This window comes from Pseudophryne corroboree, chromosome 2, assembly GCF_028390025.1.
Source record: "Pseudophryne corroboree isolate aPseCor3 chromosome 2, aPseCor3.hap2, whole genome shotgun sequence".
Taxonomy (NCBI): domain Eukaryota; kingdom Metazoa; phylum Chordata; class Amphibia; order Anura; family Myobatrachidae; genus Pseudophryne; species Pseudophryne corroboree.
Window position 1 is genome coordinate 290156190 of NC_086445.1, and position 22714 is coordinate 290178903.

The window sequence follows — 22714 nt, forward strand, 5'->3', positions numbered from 1 at the left end:
GTCAAAAAGTAGCAAGTTATATATACATAAGGTGCAATAAAAAATTGGGATAATATGTAGCCACCTGGCTTATTCACCCTGTAACAATCAGCCACAGGTAACAATATACACATGAGTGAAGGTCTATTGTGTGGGTATAATTTCTAAACACCACATAATGTCCACAATTAGGACTGGCCCATCACTCCATATATACATAAGGTGCAATAAAAAATTGGGATAATATGTAGCCACCTGGCTTATTCACCCTGTAACAATCAGCCACGGGTAACAGTATACACATGAGTGAGGGTCTATTGTGTGGGTATAATTTCTAAACACCACACAATATCCACAATTAGGACTGGCCCATCACTCCAGAAAAAGCCCTAAGAACGCCATAAACGGTCGGACCACAAATAATTTTATAGGTGCAGGATATAATTATGCTGCACAGAGATGGGTTAATTTGTGGTATACCCTATTCGCACTTGACCAAGCAATAGATTAGAGGTGCCTGATGCATAGAGCCTCTAATGAATACCTGCATGTATTGTGGAAAAGCAGGCTAGAAATAGGTGCTTATTATTCGTTTGCACATGTGTTGATGTGCTTGAGCATAATATGTTCAAAGTTCTGAGCATTTGCTGCAATTAGCCATTCTTATATTTCAAAAGGAAAAGAAAACAGTCAGTGATAATTGTAGAATTGATATCAGCTTGCTATTGATGTCTATAGCTAATGAGGAATTTCCCAATTGAAGGCCTTGATACTGGAGGTATACAATCCATATGGTATTGCTAATTGGGACAATTGATCCTATGTTGTTCTTTAGCATAGTATGATGATAAGACTGATAACTAAATTGTCACTTGTGGTAGCTGCTGTTAATTCACAGAAAGGAAGGAAGAAAGAAAAGAGAAGAGTGAAAAGAGAAACTTTTTTTGTTTGCTGACAGGCTCTTGTCAGTGCAGATTGCAGTGAAAAAAGGGCAGGGTATACGATACCAGCTCCGGACTGGGTAGTGTCCCTGTTGGACCCGACTCCTGCCGTGCCCGTGCTCCTAAGGTTTCAGGGGCTGCAATGGCGTGTGGTCGAGGTCTCCTCGTTCAGAGGACGGAGCTTGCGGCCGTTTCCATGGTGATCGTTCTCGGGATTCCGGCTAGTGCGATCACGTGTGCGCATCACGTGATCGCTGTACTTCCTCCTGACGTACGTTTCGCATTCAGTGCTTGATCACAGGATGTGCTGTATTAGCAGAGAGTTACAGTTTTTAAACGAGAGTGTTGGTGATTGATTGGACCAGTAGTTAATTAGCTCTGTGTCAGCCCACATAGGATCATTTGATTGCATGATTATGGATAATGGATGTTCCTTATAAAATGGCAAGAAACCCCTGACTTCACCACCAACAGATACTCCAGTACTAGAAGTGATACAGCGAGCAATCCTCCAAACTCAACTTTATCTTTTTTAGGCGACCCTCGGGGAGCAAGAGGCAGACAAAGAGGAGGAAGACAAGGCGGGGGAACAAGAGGAAGAAAGGGACCACAAAAATGGGATTTCTCACCCCCCACGACCCGCAACACATACAGGAGACAACATCAACCGGACCGGTGGTAACCCCAACCACTGAAAATAATGACTCCAAACTCAAGATTATTAATCTGTCAGAGCATATACTTACAGAAGTACAAGAACACATACTTCAAAAAGGTCTAACCTTTTCCCCTACACAACACTTTGATCGATTCAAAGGAGAAACAGACCTAAAACTTTTTGGCAGAAAATTACTACTAACTAAATTATATTCCAACAAAGAGACGCACTCTCCATTGGCTCAATTGGAAGTAGAGACTAATGATGCAGCAACATCGGACACTTTATCTCCAGGTCTATTCCAGATAGAACAAGAAGCACTCTCAGCGTTACAAGAACTGGAAGATGAACAAGGTTCAAAAACAGAAGATGATTCCAATACTAGACCAATCTGTAAGAAAAAATCAACATATTTTCCTCAAGAACAAATCTGCCCTGAAGTACAGGTCTTTATGAAACTAGTAGCCAAAGAGTTTGATCAAATTCACATCAATAAAAACAAATACTTGGGATCCTCCAACCTCACCCGACAAGAAAGAACTGCAATTAAGGAAATTCAGACATGGCATGATGTGGTCATTAAGCCCTCTGATAAAGGGGGCAACATCGTTATTTGGCCTCAAACGGACTACATCAAGGAAGCAAGGCGACAACTGGAAACCACCAACTGCTATAAACGGATTCTACTTAATCCACTTCAGAATTATAAGATGATTTATGACAACATTATCAATCAAGCACAAACACAAGGAATAATTACCAAACAGGAGTATGAATACTTATCAATCCAGAATCCCAAAATTCCAACGTTCTACATGCTTCCTAAGATCCACAAAAATATCCATAACCCACCAGGAAGACCTATCGTGTCGGGTATAGGGGGTTTGACAGAAAGAGCCAGTATTTTCCTTGATTTACACCTTCGGCATTTTGTATTGGATCTTCCCTCATATGTCCAGGACACGACTGACATCTTAAGGAAAATATACGATTTAAAATTAGAGGATAATCAATATCTGGTATCGCTAGATGTTGAGGCACTATATACCTCTATAAGCCATCAAGATGGAAAAACTGTAACTCTCTGCTAATACAGCACATCCTGTGATCAAGCACTGAATGCGAAACGTACGTCAGGAGGAAGTACAGCGATCACGTGATGCGCACACGTGATCGCACTAGCCGGAATCCCGAGAACGATCACCATGGAAACGGCCGCAAGCTCCGTCCTCTGAACGAGGAGACCTCGACCACACGCCATTGCAGCCCCTGAAACCTTAGGAGCACGGGCACGGCAGGAGTCGGGTCCAACAGGGACACTACCCAGTCCGGAGCTGGTATCGTATACCCTGCCCTTTTTTCACTGCAATCTGCACTGACAAGAGCCTGTCAGCAAACAAAAAAAGTTTCTCTTTTCACTCTTCTCTTTTCTTTCTTCCTTCCTTTCTGTGAATTAACAGCAGCTACCACAAGTGACAATTTAGTTATCAGTCTTATCATCATACTATGCTAAAGAACAACATAGGATCAATTGTCCCAATTAGCAATACCATATGGATTGTATACCTCCAGTATCAAGGCCTTCAATTGGGAAATTCCTCATTAGCTATAGACATCAATAGCAAGCTGATATCAATTCTACAATTATCACTGACTGTTTTCTTTTCCTTTTGAAATATAAGAATGGCTAATTGCAGCAAATGCTCAGAACTTTGAACATATTATGCTCAAGCACATCAACACATGTGCAAACGAATAATAAGCACCTATTTCTAGCCTGCTTTTCCACAATACATGCAGGTATTCATTAGAGGCTCTATGCATCAGGCACCTCTAATCTATTGCTTGGTCAAGTGCGAATAGGGTATACCACAAATTAACCCATCTCTGTGCAGCATAATTATATCCTGCACCTATAAAATTATTTGTGGTCCGACCGTTTATGGCGTTCTTAGGGCTTTTTCTGGAGTGATGGGCCAGTCCTAATTGTGGATATTGTGTGGTGTTTAGAAATTATACCCACACAATAGACCCTCACTCATGTGTATACTGTTACCCGTGGCTGATTGTTACAGGGTGAATAAGCCAGGTGGCTACATATTATCCCAATTTTTTATTGCACCTTATGTATATATGGAGTGATGGGCCAGTCCTAATTGTGGACATTATGTGGTGTTTAGAAATTATACCCACACAATAGACCTTCACTCATGTGTATATTGTTACCTGTGGCTGATTGTTACAGGGTGAATAAGCCAGGTGGCTACATATTATCCCAATTTTTTATTGCACCTTATGTATATATAACTTGCTACTTTTTGACAATCAAAATATAATTTTTTGGATGATTGAGGAGGGTGAGTATAATATTTGCGGTCATACCTCACTGGAAATGCCCAATCTCTTCCGATCTTGGAAGCTAAGCAGTGAAAGGCCGGGTCAGTAAAAGGATGGGTGACCACCTTTGAACACCCAGGTACTGCAACAATTTTACTCCCCTATATTGCCATCCACACCCAAAACATTGGGCACTTTGGAACTCCTATAACAAAGTGGCTGCACATTTTTTGGTGATCTTAGAGGGAGAGTACAATATTTGCGGTCATACATCACTGGAGATGCCCAATCTCTTCTGACCTTGGAAGCTAAGCAGTGAAAGGCCGGGTTAGTACTAGGATGGGAGACCACCTCTGAACACCCTGGTACTGCAATAAATTGACTCCCCTAGAAAGTGTCACCCATATATAATTACATATATACATACTACGGGGCACCTGACTTTCATATGACCTATGATTTAATTCTCAGCATCTACTGTAATCCACAATGGATACTTGCTGAATAAATGATGGTCATACATTACATAAATCTCAATGTGCAATGATGTATGAACTCTGTAACCACAGTCATTAATTTCCGGCAACCGATACACTGTGATACGGATATCACGTACCAATTATAATGTGTTTTATATTTTCGCAAAGCTTCTAATTTTTCACGCAAATACTCCTAAAAATATTTTTTAATGTATAATCTAATAAAAATGGTTTTACCAGTATTAATTAATTAATTATATTTCTACCCTCTGAATTAGAGTGCTCCCAAAAAAGAGTCTACTTTCTAAACACTTTTTTCTGTACTTTATAAGGGTCAACAAGTAAACCATTTACAACATTTACTGTTACAGCTTACCCGGAACAAATGAGGTATGTTTTGGCTAATCCTTCTGATTGTAATGGTTTTATGTGTCCTACTGTCAAACTTATAAAAATCAAGAGTGTTTATTGTAACCTACCTGCATCCTTAACAATTGATCACCCACTTTACATTCAAAATAACGTTTTATATTTTTCTTTTTTCTTTTTTTTTTGTAATGGTGTAAATTTAGGTTTCTGGAATGTAGCTCACCACATATATAAATATACAAAACACTGATGTAAAATTAGCAAAAATTCACTAGCTAGTAACTTTGTGGAAACTACAAGCAGACTGAGTTGAAGCTGTTGTACACATAGAAACTAGGCTCATGTTTGAACTAAAGATGAGCGGGTTCGGTTCTCAGAGTACCTAACCCCCCCGAACTTCACCAACCGAGCCCGGATCCGAGTCAGGCTCGGGTTTTCCCGTCTGACTCATAAACCAGAACGAGGCAAAACGCCATCATCCCGCTGTCGGATACCCGCGGGTTTTGGATTCCATATAAGGAGCCATGCGCCGCCGCCATTTTTACTCCAGCATTGGAGAGTGTAGAGAGAGGATGTATCTTCACCCTCAATGTCCTCAGTGTCTGTGTCTTGTGCTGCATCTGTCCAGTCACAGTGGTGGTGTCCTCTGCCGCCATATGTCTAGTGCTGCTTTATAAGTACAGTCCAGTGGTGCTGTGTTTTGCTGCATCAGTCCAGTGGTGGTATCTTGTGCTGCATCAGTCCAGACACAATGGTGGTGTTCTCTGCTGCCACATGTCCAGTGCTGCTGTATAAGTCCAGTCCAGTGGTGCTGTGTTGTGCTGCATCAGTCCAGTCACATTGGTTATGTCTTCTGATGCCATATGTCCAGTGCTGCTGTATAAGTCCAGTCCATTGCAGTGGTGCTGTGTTGTCCTGCATCATTCCAGTGGTGGTGTCCCTGTGCTGCCGTATATGTCCAGTGGTACTGCTGTACATGTCCAGTGATCCTGCCGTATATGTCCAGTGGTACTGGCGTATAATTCCAATGATCCTGCCATATAATTACAGTGGTACTGGCGTATAAGTCCAGTCCAGTGATACTGCCATATATATATGTCCAGTGATACTGCCATATATGTCCATTGATATTGTCATTAATGTGCAGCGGTACTGCCGTATATGTCCAGCGGTTCTGCCATATAAATCCTGTGATCCTGCCGTATAATTCCAGTGGTACTGGCATATAAATTCAGTGATTCTGTCGTATAATTCCAGTGATCCTGCCGTATAATTGCAGTTATCTTGTGGTATAAGTCCAGTGATCCTGCCGTATCATTCTAGTGATCCTGCCGTATAATTCCAGTGGTACTGGCATATAAATCCAGTGATCCTGCCGTATAATTCCAGTGGTACTGGTGTATAAGTCCAGTCCAGGTTTACTGCCGTATATGTCCATTAATACTGCCATATATGTCCAGCGGTATTGCCGTATAAATCCAGTGATCCTGCTGTATAATTGCAGTGATCCTTCCATATAATTCCAGTGATACTGGCATATAAATCCAGTGATACTGCCATATATGTCCATTGATACCGCCGTATATGTCCAGCGGTACTGCCGTATATATGTGAAGCGGTACTGGCGTATAAATTCAGTGATCCTGCCGTATAATTGCACTGATCCTACCATATAAATCCAGTGATCCTGTCGTATAATTCCAGTGATCCTGCCGTATAATTCCAGTGGTACTGGCGTATAAATCCAGTGATCATGCCGTATAATACCATTGATACTGACGTATAATTCCAGTGATCCTGTCATATACAGTAATTCCACTGTCGTATAAATCCAGTCCAGAGATACTGGCATATATGTCCATTGATACTCTGTATATGTCCAGGCGTATTGCCGTATAAATCCAGTGATCCTGCAATATAATTCCAGTGATCCTGCAGTATAATTCCAGTGATCCTGCCATATAATTCCAGTGATCCTGCAGTAAGAATCCAGTGTTACTGGTGTATAAATCCAGTGATCCTGCCATATAATTCCAGTAGTACTGATGTTAAATCCAGTCCAGTGATACTGCCGTATATGTCCAGTGATACTGCCGTATATGTCCAGTGATGCTGATGTAAATATCCATTGATACTGCCATATATGTCCAGCGGTACTGCCATATATGTCAAGTGGTACAGCTGTATAAATCCAGTGATCCTGCAGTATAATTCCAGTGGTACTGGCATATAAATCCAGTAAACCTGCTGTATAATTCCAGTGATCTTGCCGTATAATTGCTGTGATCCTGCTATATAAGTCCAGTGATCCTGCCATATAATTCTAATGATCCTGCCTTAAAATTCCAGTAGTACTGGTGTATAAGTCCAGTCCTGTGATACTGCCATATATGTCCAGTGATACTGCCGTATATTTCCAGTGGTACTGCTGTATAAATCCAGTGATCCTGCCGTACACCTCTTTTTCTTCTTTGCATTATGTGCTATTTGGGGCCTACTTTTTAAGTGCCATTCTGTCTACCACGGCACTGTCACTCCTAGATGGAACAGGTGTTTGTGCCGCACACTTGTGTCGCTTAGCTTAGTCATACAGCAACCTTGGTGCACCTATTTTTCATCTTTGTATCATGTGCTGTTTGGGGCATGGTTTTTTAAAGGGCCATCCTGTCTGACACTGCCGTATAAATCCAGGGGTACTGCTGTATTTGTCCAGGGGTACTTCCGTTTAAGTCACCAATTGCAGATTTTTTTTTTAAATGACAGGGGCGTGCAGGAGATGCTGTCTGTGGACTGAAAAATTGCAGGCCACTTTCAACATTCATCCACTGCATGCCATTACTAGATGGGCCAGGTAGTTGTGTCGCTTAGCTTAGTCATACAGCAACCTCGGTGCACTTATTTTTCTTCTTTGCATCATGTGCTGTTTAAGCACTAGTTTTTTAAAGTGCCATCCTGTCTGACACTGCAGTGCCACTTCTTGATGGGCCAATTGTTTGTATCGATAAGCTTAGTCATACAACTACCTCATTGCACCTCTTTTTACATCTTTGCATTATGTGCTGTTTTGGGCCTTTTTTATATCTGCCATCCTGTCTGCCACTGCAGTGCCACTCCTAGATGGGCCAGGTGTTTGTGCCACACACTTGTGTCGCTTAGCTTAGTCATACAGCTACCTCATTGCACCTCTTTTTATTCTTTGCATGATGTGCTGTTTGGAGCCTAGTTTTTTTAAGTGCCATCCTGTCTGCCACTGCACTGCCACTCCTAGATGGGCAAGGTGTTTGTGCCGTACACTTGTGTCGCTTAGCTTAGTCATACAGCTACATCGGTGCAACCTTTTGGCCTAAAAACAATATTGTGAGGTGTTCAGAATAGACTGGAAATGAGTGGAAATTAATGTTATTGAGGTTAATAATACAGTAGGATCAACATTACCCACAAATTCTGTGATGTAGCCATTTTTATGTTTTTTTTTTCAAATATCATCCAGATCCAAAACCAAAACATGAAAGGGTCGTTTTGGCAAAACCAATCCAAAACCAAAACACGAGAGGGGAATTAGAACCAATACCAAAACACCAAAACACGAAAAGTGCCTGCCACACATCTCTAGTTTGAACAGGTAATAGGGTTCAACCTGTAGCCTGCTGCTCTGATCAAATTTATCCTGCCAGCATTACTAATTCTGCAAATTCTGCTTATTATTAAAATAACTTAGATTGTATACATTTTGTATTAAGGAAAATAACCATACCAAAACAAGAAAATTAAGCTTTACAGGAAAATCTGCTTATTTAGATTCATCATAAAAATAAGTCTAGAACATCCTTTAAAACCCTTGGTTCAAAATTAGAGATGCATCCTGACCCTCATGTTTTGGTTTTCATTTTGGTTTCCATCCTACACTTAACCACGTCTCAACATAGAGTCCCTTAAACTCTTGCTCCCTCCAACTCTCCCATGTCTGCTTCCTGCCCTTAGCTCTCTTTTTCATTTGCTTACTCGTAATGTATTCCATTTGTCTCCCTCCTTCCTTATAGAATATGAGCTTGATGAGCAGGGTCCTCATCCCTCCTGTTCTCCTTACCTACTTCTCTTGCACCCCAGCTGCACTCTACAACTCCTCCTTGGATACTCTTCCCTGGACACCACTTGTTCATTGTATTTTTCTTCATCAGACAAACTACTGAAGACCCGTTATCTGCCCATGCTAATAGATACAGGTTATGCTGTATCTTTCCATTGCACAATATGCATAAGAGCACTGTCAAGAAGCAGCTAGTTCAAAGAGGGTGCCAGCCTCCAATAAACCCAAGAAGAAGAAATGAACAGTGCTAAGTGTAGTATTTTGTCAATGTAGTAAAATAATACTATTCCAATAAAAAAGCATGTGATATACAGTATAAACACAATAATCTAAAAACATGAATGCACAAAGGTTCCTAAAAACATCTTGATATAATAATAATAATAATAATAATAATAATATTGGTTTTGTCTCCAAAACTATTTTGAATTTGGTTTTGCCTTTGCCAAAAATTCCTTGTTTGTTTTGATTTTGATATTGGTTTTGGATATTAAGCAAAATTGGCAAAAACATGAAAAGCATGTAATTTGTAGATTATTTTTAGTTCCTGCATTATTTACATCATTTGTGTTCAAATATCATCATTACAGTTAATTTTATAAATGAAATAAATATTTTCATTTTTCAGCAATATTGTCCAAAGGCTGCAGGGAGCTGGCTGTCTAAACTTAGCGATAAAGCAGCCGCACAAAAACACCACAGTTTAATATGAGATACAAAACTTACAAGCTCCATCAGAAATAAATAGAAGCATAGTCTATTTGTTAAACAGACACAGACATTAAATGCTGGCTGCTTTAGAGGCCAGTTCTTTTAAAAATAAGTTACTGATGAAAATACTGTCTTGGGTGAGAACTTGAAAATTGTTTACTTAAACTCTTCTTATCTTTGTTTCAGAACCAGTGTAGAATCTTTTGTTGGCAATTTATAAAAGTGACTTTTCTACCACAGAGGAGCTTAACCACCAGGAGTGTATCTAGGGATCCAAAGTAAGGGACTGGTGTGACCCATATTTGAAAAAGCTAAGGAGCACATGCCAAAAAAGGGGCATGGTCTTAGGAAGAAGGGGTATGGCTACACAATAGTACCCCCAATTCAAATTACACCTTGCAGCAGTGCCCATTAATGACATTACCTCATACAATAGTGTCTCTTTTCACACTATACCATGTAGAGATGTCACATGATATGTATACAAGTCTAAAATGCACAGATGAAAGAAAAAGCAGTGTATTTAGTAGAAGGGAAATTATAAGCTGTCACGAAGGGGCAAAGATTCTGGACTCACGCTTTTGGTATGGTCATCTTCAATGTCTGATTGATTGTAAAGGTTACGGGCCAGAACAACGATCCTGGACAAATGCATCGGATGTCCATGCTCCAAAGTTGATCAAGGCTTTCCACGCCAGGTTTCCCAGTAAGCCTAAGAGGTGTCATGGGGCCACCCCTAAGAAGTGGGGTGCTGTGATGATCCAGGTGACTAAACACGCTTACCTACCATCCTACCATCCAACTGTCTTCTGAGATTGTCCCTTTTCTCCAAGCCTGGATTCCATCTGTGCTTTCTGCATGCAGTACACTGCATGGCATCTCCACAGTCTCTCCCTAGTGATCCCGGCGACGCTAACATGTCAGCTATCCAGCATGTTTCTCCTGTCCTATCTGATGGCATCTCCTGATTTCCGCGGCCTCTGCTGCTGCCACCATTGCTACAAGCTCCCACATGTTATTTACAAAGAGAATTTTCCCTCCAGTGCCAAACATGGGTGCAGCCATGTTTGGGCTACTCACATGACTCCACAGCCAATCTGCTATACACAAAATCCTCTCTGATTGCTCAGCCAATACCTGCTTCCCAGCAGGTATGAATATCCTGAACCAAGGCTCCCTGTTGTCAGTGCTATGGTTGTCTAACCCAGTGTTTGATGTCTCTGCAGTCTGTGTTTGTTCCTGGTTGCTGTCTCCAGTTATTCCAGCTCCTGTGACCTTGCTCCACATAAAGAAAACTGCACCTATTTCCATCCTGCGGTGCTGCCTGAGTCTAGCGGTGTTTCCACATTGCCTTCTGTTACCAGCATTGTTCCATCGCCGTCTCTAGCACTCAGCAGTGAGCCCACATCGTTTCCAGCTATCAGCAGTGCTTCCACATTGCCTTCGGTTACCAGCAGTATTTCTACACCATCTCCAGTCATCAGCGGTGTTCCTACATCGCTTCCATTTGTCAGTGGTATTTCTACATCACTTCCATTCGTCAGCGGTGTTCCCACATCGAACTCCAGTTCACCATCGGTGATCCAACATCCAACTTTGTCACCATTGGTGAGTTCCATTGCATCCTCACCATCTGTGCCAGTTCTACCCAGCATCCTCGGCAGTCCTCCAGAACTCAGCCTTCCTTGGTGCTTCGTCACCAACTCCAGCTTCCAGTGAGTCATCTTCTGTTCAGTATCAGTTCATCTCATCAGTACAGTGGCTATCTGTAATCTCTATGGACTTACCATCTTATTGTCTTCCAATACTGTGCCATATCGAGTTCTTACCATACAAAATAGCATACTTATTACCACCACATCTGAGGAACTGTGCTGCTAAATGTATACTGTGACTACCAATTGCTGAGGATTAATTCTTGCATCTGACTGCTGTTGTGATTAATGAACTGTGTGCTTAATAAAGATCTTAACTTTTATTACATTTTCATCTTGGTCACGCTTTCGGGAGCTGGTGCTAAGGGTTCCCTGTATGTCCAGGAACCCCCTACTATTACCCAGGTTCACATACACACCAGATCCTATGCCTGAGGCCTCCCCAGGTCAGCCTCAGCCCTCAGGTGTGACATAAGCCAATAAATTAGTTGTACCAGGGAATATTTCCTATTGATTGCTATGTACCTTTGGCAGAATGTTAAATTCTGGGCATAAATCAGTATCAGTCAGAAATGCATAGGTTTCTGCCCCTTGAAATAAACTTTTAGCAAAAAGAAGGAATATGCTGATGCAGCCTGTGACCCACAGCAATGGACAGGATAGAGAGCCCCAGGAGAGATGGCAGAGCCAAGATAGTATTGAAGTGCAGCCAAGATAGTATTGAAGTGCAGTATTGAAGTGCAGCTACAAGACAAGTCACTGAGAAGCTGGAATATCATTGTCAATGGTTGCAAACAATGGTGCGAAGGGCAAGGAGGTTTAACCTTTGGCATGCAATTGCACGCTATGGCTGCCTGCTCATCCCAGTTGCATCTTTAGACCATTGACACAAAGGAAAGAAAAATAAACTCTCTGGTTTTGGGGGCACTCTTATGTTGTATGATATATTTAAAAAATAACTTTTATTAGATTGGTTAAAAAAAGGGGGGGTGAGTATATCAAATGACAGACAGAAAAACACAGACATTACATATAGGTAAAAAACATAATTGCTCATATGCAGGTTTGAGAAATGAGATGGTTCTCAGAATGGCAAGCTTAGCGAATTGTTATTATATAATGTTAAATATCAAGTGGGTTACTGATACCCTATACTAATCAGATTAATATCTTAGTTGGTTATATACCCTTGCTATGTAGCAAATAGACAGCAGTGCAGATCACCAGATTTACAAGTCTGGTTATTTGTCAATAATGTATATCACTGTAATCATACAGATATGCAGAGCAGAAAAATCACAACTGTACAGAGAAACTCTTTGAGTATCAGCAAAGTAGAAAAATCAGTATTGGTTTGAAAAATAAAAAATATTAATTCCTCCATTTAGTATAGGAGGAAATGCTTATTGTATTATGTCTTTTGTTGTCATGTCTCATACACCATCCAGTATAACACTCCCACTCCTTGCAAAGAAAACTTTTCATTGAATTAATGTTGTATGTAAATATTAAGAAAAACAGGCATTCCTTGCAATTTTACCCCATATGTCTGTTTACCAGTGTACAGGTATAAGCATGGAGACACACCTGTCTTTGGTACCAGCAGAACAGCTGCTGCTCACTGTGTGCTAGACATTAGTACAGCGAGTGAGCGTGTTCCTTGTGTATTGCTTCTGCTTTTGTGGTGATATTCTGGGTCACCTTGTTAAATCAGTGCAAGGGTCCCCAAGATTACCAATCACAATAAGAGAGCATAGAATAAGTATATAGATGAGGTAGTAGTAGGGAGTGGAAAAGCAGGGTGCACCATCCAGCAAATGCTGCCTCTCTGCTTATGCCTATATCCATGATGAAGAGTGAGGCTCTAGACCACTAGGCCAGCTCTCCAAAGTTGTAATGCAAAGTAAACTTATGCCTTTTGGTTATGTCATGCAATAGGCCCAATCCCCATTAGTAAGTAGGGCAGTAGGCTCATTTGGCAATATAGATGTGGAGGGCTAACTGAATATCCCATACTGTGCTTCAGGTTCCCACCCAAAAAAATTGAAAATAACAATAAGATATAAAGAAGAAGGCTCCAGGTTATACAATAGAGTGGGTCAGCTGGTAGGGTATACAGAGAGAAATGTAAAAAGCACATAGTTACAAGTTGCCTGCATTGTTGTACTATAGTCCAGATGTAGTGAACTCAGAGTATGTGTCTCCCTCTTTCACCACAGACAATTAGGCAAGTTGAGAGAATATCTAGGGGTGAAAACCTGTCTGTGTTTCCTTTTTTTCTATCACCTTTCTTTGCAGGCACTAGTGAGCCTTGCAATCATGGAAGATTACACTTTCCACCTCGTGTGCAAGCACCCATAGGTTAAACTTGGAATCTGAAACTAAAAGTGTAATTTCTCATCTTCTAAAGGTACTACACCTGTTAAAGTAAGGAGATCCCACCGTATCATGCAGGGACCTTGCTGATCTCCTTGATATTTTGTCCTTTTCTTTCCTTTCCATACTACACTAAACTGACGGACCATCCTTACAGAGATGAGACATCTGAGGAGAGCACACAAGAGATACCAACCATACCACCCACTTACAGCATTAAGGATACATTCAATAAAGAAAGACTAAGAGGGGAATGTTATAGGGTGTGAGAATCAGGATGTTAGAAGTTTTGTGAGAGTGTTCCTGTTTTTTTTTAAGTAGCAATCATTTACATGGCAAAATCAACCTATAAATGATTGCCACTTTAAAAAACCAAGATAGCTCTCACAAAATCTCTCACATCCTGATTCTCACACCTTATTACATTTCCCCCTAAATATGGGCTAAAGTCATTTTAGAATTTTTTTAGAAATGCAACTTGTCCTCTGTAATTATGATTATGATTTAGATCAAAACTTTTTTTTAAAGATAGCAGAACTTAAAGAACTTGGAATGCATAAAAGAAAGTTAGAATAGAAGCTTTGCTTCCTGGTGATACCAAATCAAGTTGTAACAAATACATCTAATGGTGGATTAACTATTGGAATCTGGCTTCAAAAGATCAAGGCAAAACAGAATAAGACTTTATTATGACACATTGATGTTGCACTGAATTTTGTTTATCAGAGAAATTTGGATCAAATGTGGTATTCATTTTTAAAATACTGTTTAGTAAAGTTAAAAAAACTACTAATTCTCCAATGAAAGTAGCCTTGCATCCAACACCACATTTTGACAGTCATATATAAAAGAAAAACACCACTTAAGGAATGATCTATTTTATGAGCAGTGTAGCAGGTTACAAATTCATTGCTAATATATACTGTACTTGTATACAATTTAATATTATAGTAACTTTAAGCCTGGGAAAACACCTATACAGTTCTGATTACTTTAGTATATGAAACTATTATAATCTAAAAACCTGTGACAATAATACATGTAATAATAATAATTGCAGCACTAAAGAGGAAATGGGTGCACTGGAAACAGATGTCCCATTTATCTATGCCACAAATATAGTTCCAATCTCTAATAAATATATAAGCAATTCTCTCACCATTATGAAACTGGTACCAGTTTACAGCACAGTGTTACCTTCTAGAGGATAAGTGTGGTATGTAGTGTCTAAGCATGATGTGCTGCTTGGGAGAGTGTTACAGATAGGGGACAGAGTGAGGGCTCTACCAGTATCAGGAATCCTGGCAATCCCTTGTTGAATATTTACTTTCTTCCCATGCTGCTTTTGTTTACTAATAATTAAGGATAACACACCCTTGCCTAGTTATATCCCCTACAGGAACACTATTTTAATGCATTTGGATAATGGAACTTTTGATTGAACCACAGAGAAAAAATTATAACACTATTGTATTATGATGATGATGATTTTTTTTTTTTAAAGTGGAGTCAGTCATTCATTACCTAGATACTCTGCTGTTGAATGCATATTAAATTAATCAACATTCAAACATATTACTACTGTACTCCACGACCGCCACTCTTAATTTTCCATAATAAGGGATACTTGGCTGGCCCACTTGGACCACCAATTATTTTCATAACATAACTCCTTTCCTTCCTATAGTTTGTCCCTTATAACTCTAGAAATCTCTCTTCCTCCCATTTCTACCCTGTACTAATATACCCATTCTTTCTCCCACCCTCTTCTGGCCCCGATTTCCTGTCTTACTTTCTGAACAGTTCCTTATTATTCCCATTTCTCGTTATTGATTCATAACTCTCTGTACAATGATGTCCACTCATATATGCTATATGTTGATTTCACTGTTGTTTAATATTTGCAGTGCTCCCATATCCCTCCCTCCCTTTTTATTTTAATATCTCTTTCCTATGTTGAATGTTTTTGCAAAAAATCAGTACATGTTATGCTAAAAAATAATGAATATAAAACTCTTTAAACAGATGACATTATCAGGAAGCCCGAGACCAAATAATTTGTACCTCCCCATCAACACCTCTGCCAGAGTCTACTGCTCATGTGCATGTCTCCAGAAGCATATAAGAAATTTAAGAAAACAACAGTATGACTTATAGATTAGCGGGTTCTGTTCTCAGGGTATTGAACCCCACCAAACTTCACAAGCCGAGTGTAGATCCATGCCCAGCTCGGGACTTCCCACAGACTTGGATACCAGAATGAGGCAAAATTTCATCATCCTGCTCTGGGCCAGTGCAAGGGTGTTTGGAGCCCCCCTGCAAACTATAAATTTGCACCCTCCCTACCATACTCAGTAAAGGGACAGTGCGCGCCAAAGTTGCACGCTGCAAATGGGTGGGGCAATGCCACACAATAGTACCAATTTCAAAATTTCGAATGATAAAATCGCATCCTGAGTGCTGCCCAACACCGGGCTGATTTGTGGATGCCCCCTATCTCTGCAGCCAGGCAGCAAAGGCAGACGTAGAGCTGCCTCAAACATGCCTCCATTTCCCATGTCTGACCAAATGCGCGTCACCTCCCCTGATGCCCTGTACCGCCCTGCAAATGCCTCTGCCTGTCAATCATGCAGAGGCATTTGCATAACTGAGATGCAATCGCATATCCCCACCTGCACAGAGTGGGTCCTGTGTGTGTGCACTGCAGGAGAAAGAGGGGAGTTGCGATCGCATCTTAATAGCAATTGCTACTGAATACCCCTCTCAGTTGTCTAGTCTTTCCCCAGGCTAGCCCTGATTGTCTCCCAGCCAACCCCGATTGTCTCCACTCCATCCCCTCTACAATAAAACAAATGTGGCAGGTGGCAGCTGGGAGTGCAGTGCTTAATGTAACTTACCTTTCTTCCAAACGCTGACCCACTTTGCCTCCGATGTGTGCTGCATCACTGGTATGTGTGCTGCAGCTCCCTTTCTGCTGTGTAGGGAATTGGAGCCTCTTCTCACAATATAGATGGACCGCTCTAATAGCTGTGCCAGTAGGATGCCTGTAATTCAAAAACATGCTTAGGGGGATAGGGCTACAGATGACAAGTGGCCCCACAGAAAATCTTCCCGCTGTAGGTGACCTGCCAGTGCTCAAAGTGACTGCTGTATACCACCCCACTTTGAGCACTATATATATATATATATATATATATATATATACATACAAACACACATATAGTCATGCAATGGTTCCCTAGGATCTGCCTGGCATATCCTTGTAGAAAAAAACAGGCAGCACTCAGCAGTCTTGATTAAAGATATTTTTAGTGTATTATGATACAAAAGAAGGCATTGTGCACCAACAATTCAACACCGAGCAGGGCATTTTTCTCAAGGTGACATGCCAGTTCCATCCCAGGGAACCATTGCATGACTACATTATCCATAAGGAGGGCACCGTGGCATTCATTTCCAACAACAGTGGGTGCCCACTCACAATTATCTGTCTAGGTTTTATACATATAATGGAAATCCACTCCCACATATATAGAGATAGATTGGTATAGAATAACAAAACAAAATCACCTCCAAGCGCTAGATTATCAGATGTTACACTTATACTAAAAATATATTAATTACACATCCTTGTAGTAATAAATAATTGTTTATTTTTTAATGTTAAAAATATATATGCACAAATTTCATTAATTGCATAAATGATCTTAAAAAATATTAAAAGTATATGAAATAGTGAGTCCTAATACTGGTATACTACATATAGACAAAACAACATATAACATATAGTTAATATGGTAGGTGAAACGCCTTAGCAAATTATTCACCTATAAATGGCAACAGATTTTTCAATGCCAGATAATTGTATCCATTATACAATGTAGAATATATGTCCAAATATCTTAAAGTGTCCTTTTTGAACTTATATCAAATGAAACTCTTAAAAGTCCATAAATTATTCCAAGTCATTAATGAACAAGGGTTAGAAGTCACTTTAGGAAGTTGGGAATCACCACAGCTTACTTGTAAATCCGTTTATCAGAGGAAACCAAAGCATCAAGTGTCCGCTGGCAGACGTGGTATGGTGCTCTCAGATCAACTAGTTTCACCTGCAGGGGAGAAATTACCAAGGTAATAAGCCCGGCGCTTCAAAATGTGATGTTTAACCCAAGCAGCTGTTGACAGAGATAGTTAGTCCCTTAGAATAAATACTTGGAGAAAGATATACAGCGCTATATACTGGATAAAGACAATATAACTTCTTTATTATACAAAATAAAATATTTGGTTGCAACCATAAATATAATTAGAAATTAAAAAAATAATAATATATATATATATATAAAAAAGGGCAAACACAGCACAGCACTTCATTCGGTATATTAACACTTGTAGAGGCCACACACAGTCTCCTGTATAGAATCCTTTGGAAAATATTGCCACAGTCCAAGGGGTGTAGATATCACTTGTGGAATGTAGGGTCCATACGGAGTGGATGGAGAGCCTTTGAAGCTTGATTGTGGACAATTATAGTCCTACTGAAAGCATGGTCTCAAACTCCTCTTGTGGATATGTGTGATATCTACACCCCTTGGACTGTGGCAATATTTTCCAAAGGATTCTATACAGGAGACTGTGTGTGGCCTCTACAAGTGGTAATATACCGAATGAAGTGCTGTGCTGTGTTTGCCCTTTTTTATATATATATATATATATATATATATATATATTTTATTTTTTTCTAATTATATTTATGGTTGCAACCAAATATTTTATTTTGTATAATAAAGAAGTTATATTGTCTTTATCCAGTATATAGCGCTGTATATCTTTCTCCAAGCAACTCGTTTCACCTGTCTGAGCAGGCTTCATCAGGATAACTGAATGCACCTTGTGTCCTGCTTATATAGCTCCCTCTGTTACTGGTTCCCATGGAGATGGATACTCATTTCCGCCCTCCATCTACATCACTTCCACCCTTTCTGCCGCCTCATTTACCCATTTGGCTCATGGACTTCCGCCTTTCGTTCATATATTCCTCCCCCGCTGGCTGCATCACTTCCGTCCTCATTTCTTCCATAAGCTGGCAGCAGAGCACAGAATACAGAGCAGGGAGAGTGCCTTTCCAGCCTTGGTGCCTACCTGCTTTGCATCCCTTTGCTGAGCAGGTTCCACCGGCTCTGATCACACTGTCAGATTCTCGCGGGTTTTGGATTCCATATAAACAGCCACGCATCATCGCCATTTTCACTCTAGACTTGGAGAGTGAGGGAGAGAGACCTCTGTCAGTCTCTGTGAGTGGTGGTGTCAGGGGGGTTCAGTGTGTGCTCTCTAGGGGTGCTGTCCAGTCACTGTGGTGTCCCTGTGATGTTAGAGGTGCTGTCCTAGCTTTCACTTTTGTTTCATGTGCTGTTAGTAGTGCTGCAGCTTTATATGGGTGTTGCTGTCCTGGCTGTTACTTTGTTGTACAGAGGAAAGGGGCAATGTCCTCCTGTATGCAGTGAAAATACAGGGGTGCTGGCCCTTTCTTGTATGCTGTAAAATTTCAAGGGTGCAATGAAAATAAATGTACACTGGCACTCTCTTGTGTGCTGTAAAAATTCAGGGGTGCAGTGAAAATAAATTTACACTGGCCCTGTATGCTGTAATATTTCAGGGGTGCATTGAAAACAAATGTACACTGGCCCTGTCTTGTATGCTGTAAAAATTCAGGGGTGATATTGTTAAAATAAATGTACACTGGCCCTGTCTTGTAGGCTGTAAAAATTATGTTGTTAAAAAAAAGTACATTGGCCCTGTCTTGTATGCTGTAAAAATACAGGGGTGCTGTTGTTAAAATAGAAGTACACTGACCCTGTCTTATATGCTGTAAAAATACAGGGGTGCAGAGAAAATAAATGTACACTGGCCTGTCTTGTATGTTGTAAAATACAGGGGTGCTGTGAATATAAAAGGGTGCTGGCCCTGTCTTGTATGCTGTAAAAATACAGCAGTGTTGTGAAAATACAGGGATGCTGGCACTGTCCTGTATGCTCTAAACATACAGGGGTGCTGTGAAAATAAATGTACACTGGCCCTGTCCTGTATGCAGTAAAATACAGGGGTGCTGTGAATATAAAGGGGTGCTGGCCCTGCTCTTGTATGCTTTAAAATTACAGGGGTGTTGTGAAAGTACAGGGGTACTGTCACTGTCCTGTATGCTGTAAAAATACAGGGGTGCTGTAAAAATAAATATACACTGGCTTTGTCCTGTATGCTTTATATGCTGTTTAAATACTGGTGTGCTATGAATATAAAGGGGTGTTGGCCCTCTCTTGTATGCTGTAAAATTACAGTGGTGTTGGTAAAATACAGGGGTGCTGGTACTGACATGTATGCTGTAAAAATACTGGGGTACTGTGAAAATAAATCTAATAATAAAGGGATGCTGTCCTTTGAAATGGAGAATTAAAATTTGGAGGAAAACATAATGAAAGATCAGGAACCACTTACACTTCCTAGTACTAATGTTGAAGCTGCTGCTGCCACCAGTCATGACGTTGATGATGCAATTCAATCAACATTGTCTGCTAAGGCCAATGCCCAATGTCATAGAGGGCATGTAAAACCCAAGAAGCAAAAAATAAGAACCCCCTAAAAAAATTATCTGATGAGAAATGTAAAATTGGCAATATGCCAGCCACAACACGAAGTGGCAAGGTAAGGCTAAGACCTTGGCCTATGTTCATGATTGGTGGTTCAGCTTCTCATGAAGATAGAAACCCTCCTCATTCAAAAAATCACAAAAATTAAGGCTCGTTAAAGCACAGGAAAAAAACAACTGTACATTTAGAGGTATCACAAATCCCCATGGAGAGTTCCAAGTGTGTCCGTGGTTGCGATGTCTAGGCCTGATCTTTACAATACTGTATGGGAAGACGAGGCTCCTACCACCATTTACATGCCCCCTGCAAGTGCTGTGATGAGTACCGACAGTCCAGTTAATGATATTGAGATTGAGGATGTCACTGTAAAAGTACAACAGGATGAGGAGGATATTAGTGTAGCTGGCATGGAGGAGGAAGTTGACAATGAGGATTCTGATGGTGATGTGGTTTGTTTAAATAAAGCACCAGTGGAGACAGTTGTTGTCCATGGGATGAAAAAGCCCATTGTCATGCCTGGGCAAAATACCAAAAATGCTACCTCTTCGGTGTGGAATTATTTCTCCACAAATCCGGACAACAGATGTCAAACTGTGTGTTGCCTTTGTCAATCCGTAATAAGTAGGGGTAAGGATGTTAACCACCTAGGAACATCCTCCTTTATATGCCACCTGCAGCCATTCATCATAAGTCATTGTCAAGGTCTGAAGCTTTGGGTAATAGCATAAGCAGTCCACTGACACCTAAATTATGTGGTTTGTTTAAATATTATTAGTCTGTGAGGATGAAGATGTAAACACTTAAGGGGGAAATCTGAGGATGAGGACGACATCTTGCCTCTGTAGAGCCAGTTTGAGCACGGAGAGATTAATTGCTTCTTTTTTGGTGGGGGCCCAAATAAACCAATCATTTCAGCCACAGTCGTGTGGCAGACCCTGTTGCTAAAATTATTGGTTTCTATAAATGTGCAAGTCCTGTTTATACAACATAAGAGTGGGAAAAAAGGACAATTCCATCTTGCACGTCTTTTCTTTGTCACATCATTCCAGGGGTGCTGCCCTATATATGGTACTGTCCCTCTGACCTATCAGTCCAGGGGTGCTGCCCCACAGCCGATTAAGTCCAGGGGTGCTGTTGCCTGTCTGTTAAGCTTTGTAATGCTCATGGGGTGCTGCCTATGCTGTATAAGTCCAGGGGTGCTGCCATATAATTCCATGGGTGCTGCTGTACTTGATACTAGGGTTAAATTAAAGCCTTGAGCAGAATATGAGTCGAGTTTCAACATCACAAACATATTTGTGAAAACATAGCAAAAAGGTGGAAATGGAAATTGCAATTTTGACAAAGTGTTTTAAAATGAGACCACATTTGTGGCCAAAGTCAGTCAGACTCAGAAGAGACAGAATCATAATTTAGCACAATTGCTGGAGAGGTAAAAGAGAGATTTTCTGCCGGAGCATTAGAGAGAGGTTCTTCTCAATTATTTCATGTTAGGGACTCTCTCAATTGAATAACTCCAATTAGTCAACCTTAATTTTGATTTATTATAAATTTTCCACATTTTGGGATTATTTATTATATATGAAAAGTGCATTTGTTGTAGAGGGTTCTTTTCCTAAGGGCTGCATAGGGTATCGCAAGACCTTGCGGTGTTAGAATAACAGAGTTTCAGTGATCTTGCATTGCATCAGCTTTCCATTGCACTGCAGCACTAGATGGGCAAGGAAATCCTGTGAGGCACAATCAGATACTGAATGAGGCCCAGTATGGAGTCTTGTGGTGGCTTGCCAAGGTGAGGCATTCTGTGGGCACAGAGGTTAGCATTGCTTCCTCCAACAGTCCTACTTATAGTATGAAATGAGCTTGGACTGTAGAGTGGTAAGCACCACTAGGGCATGGGCTCAATAACAAAAAAAATCACTGCACAGTCCTGCTTAGTACTTTACTGTAATAAACCAAACTCAATTTACCCTATCCGGGGCTGCTGTGGTGGCTCAGGAACGGCTGCTAAAACATCTAAGGGGCTGCTTTATTTAAAAATTAAGTATGAAAGAAATAAACAAGACACACAGGTATGCTCATATGCGTGTAACTGGGTCACACAGGTATGCTCACATGCATGTAACTGGGAGCTGTAAAAAAAACAAAAAAAGGCATCGGACACAAAATATGTAAATAACATTTCAATTAAAAATGGTAAAAAGAAACCCACGAGATTTTTACTAAATACTAGAGATGAGCGCCAGAAATTTTTCGGGTTTTGTGTTTTGGTTTTGGGTTCGGATCCGCGGACGTGTTTTGGGTTCGACCGCGTTTTGGCAAAACCTCACCGAATTTTTTTTGTCGGATTCGGGTGTGTTTTGGATTCGGGTGTTTTTTTCAAAAAACCCTAAAAAACAGCTTAAATCATAGAATTTGGGGGTCATTTTGATCCCAAAGTATTATTAACCTCAAAAACCATAATTTACACTCATTTTC

General features: G+C 40.5%; 2 pseudogenes; both read left to right on the top strand.

Annotated features, from left to right (window-relative positions):
• Positions 1-3946: 3946 nt before the first annotated feature.
• On the top strand, positions 3947-4066 carry LOC135051402 (5S ribosomal RNA; annotated as a pseudogene).
• Positions 4067-4172: 106 nt separating this feature from the next.
• Positions 4173-4292, top strand: LOC135051461 (5S ribosomal RNA; annotated as a pseudogene).
• The last annotated feature ends 18422 nt before the right edge of the window (positions 4293-22714 follow it).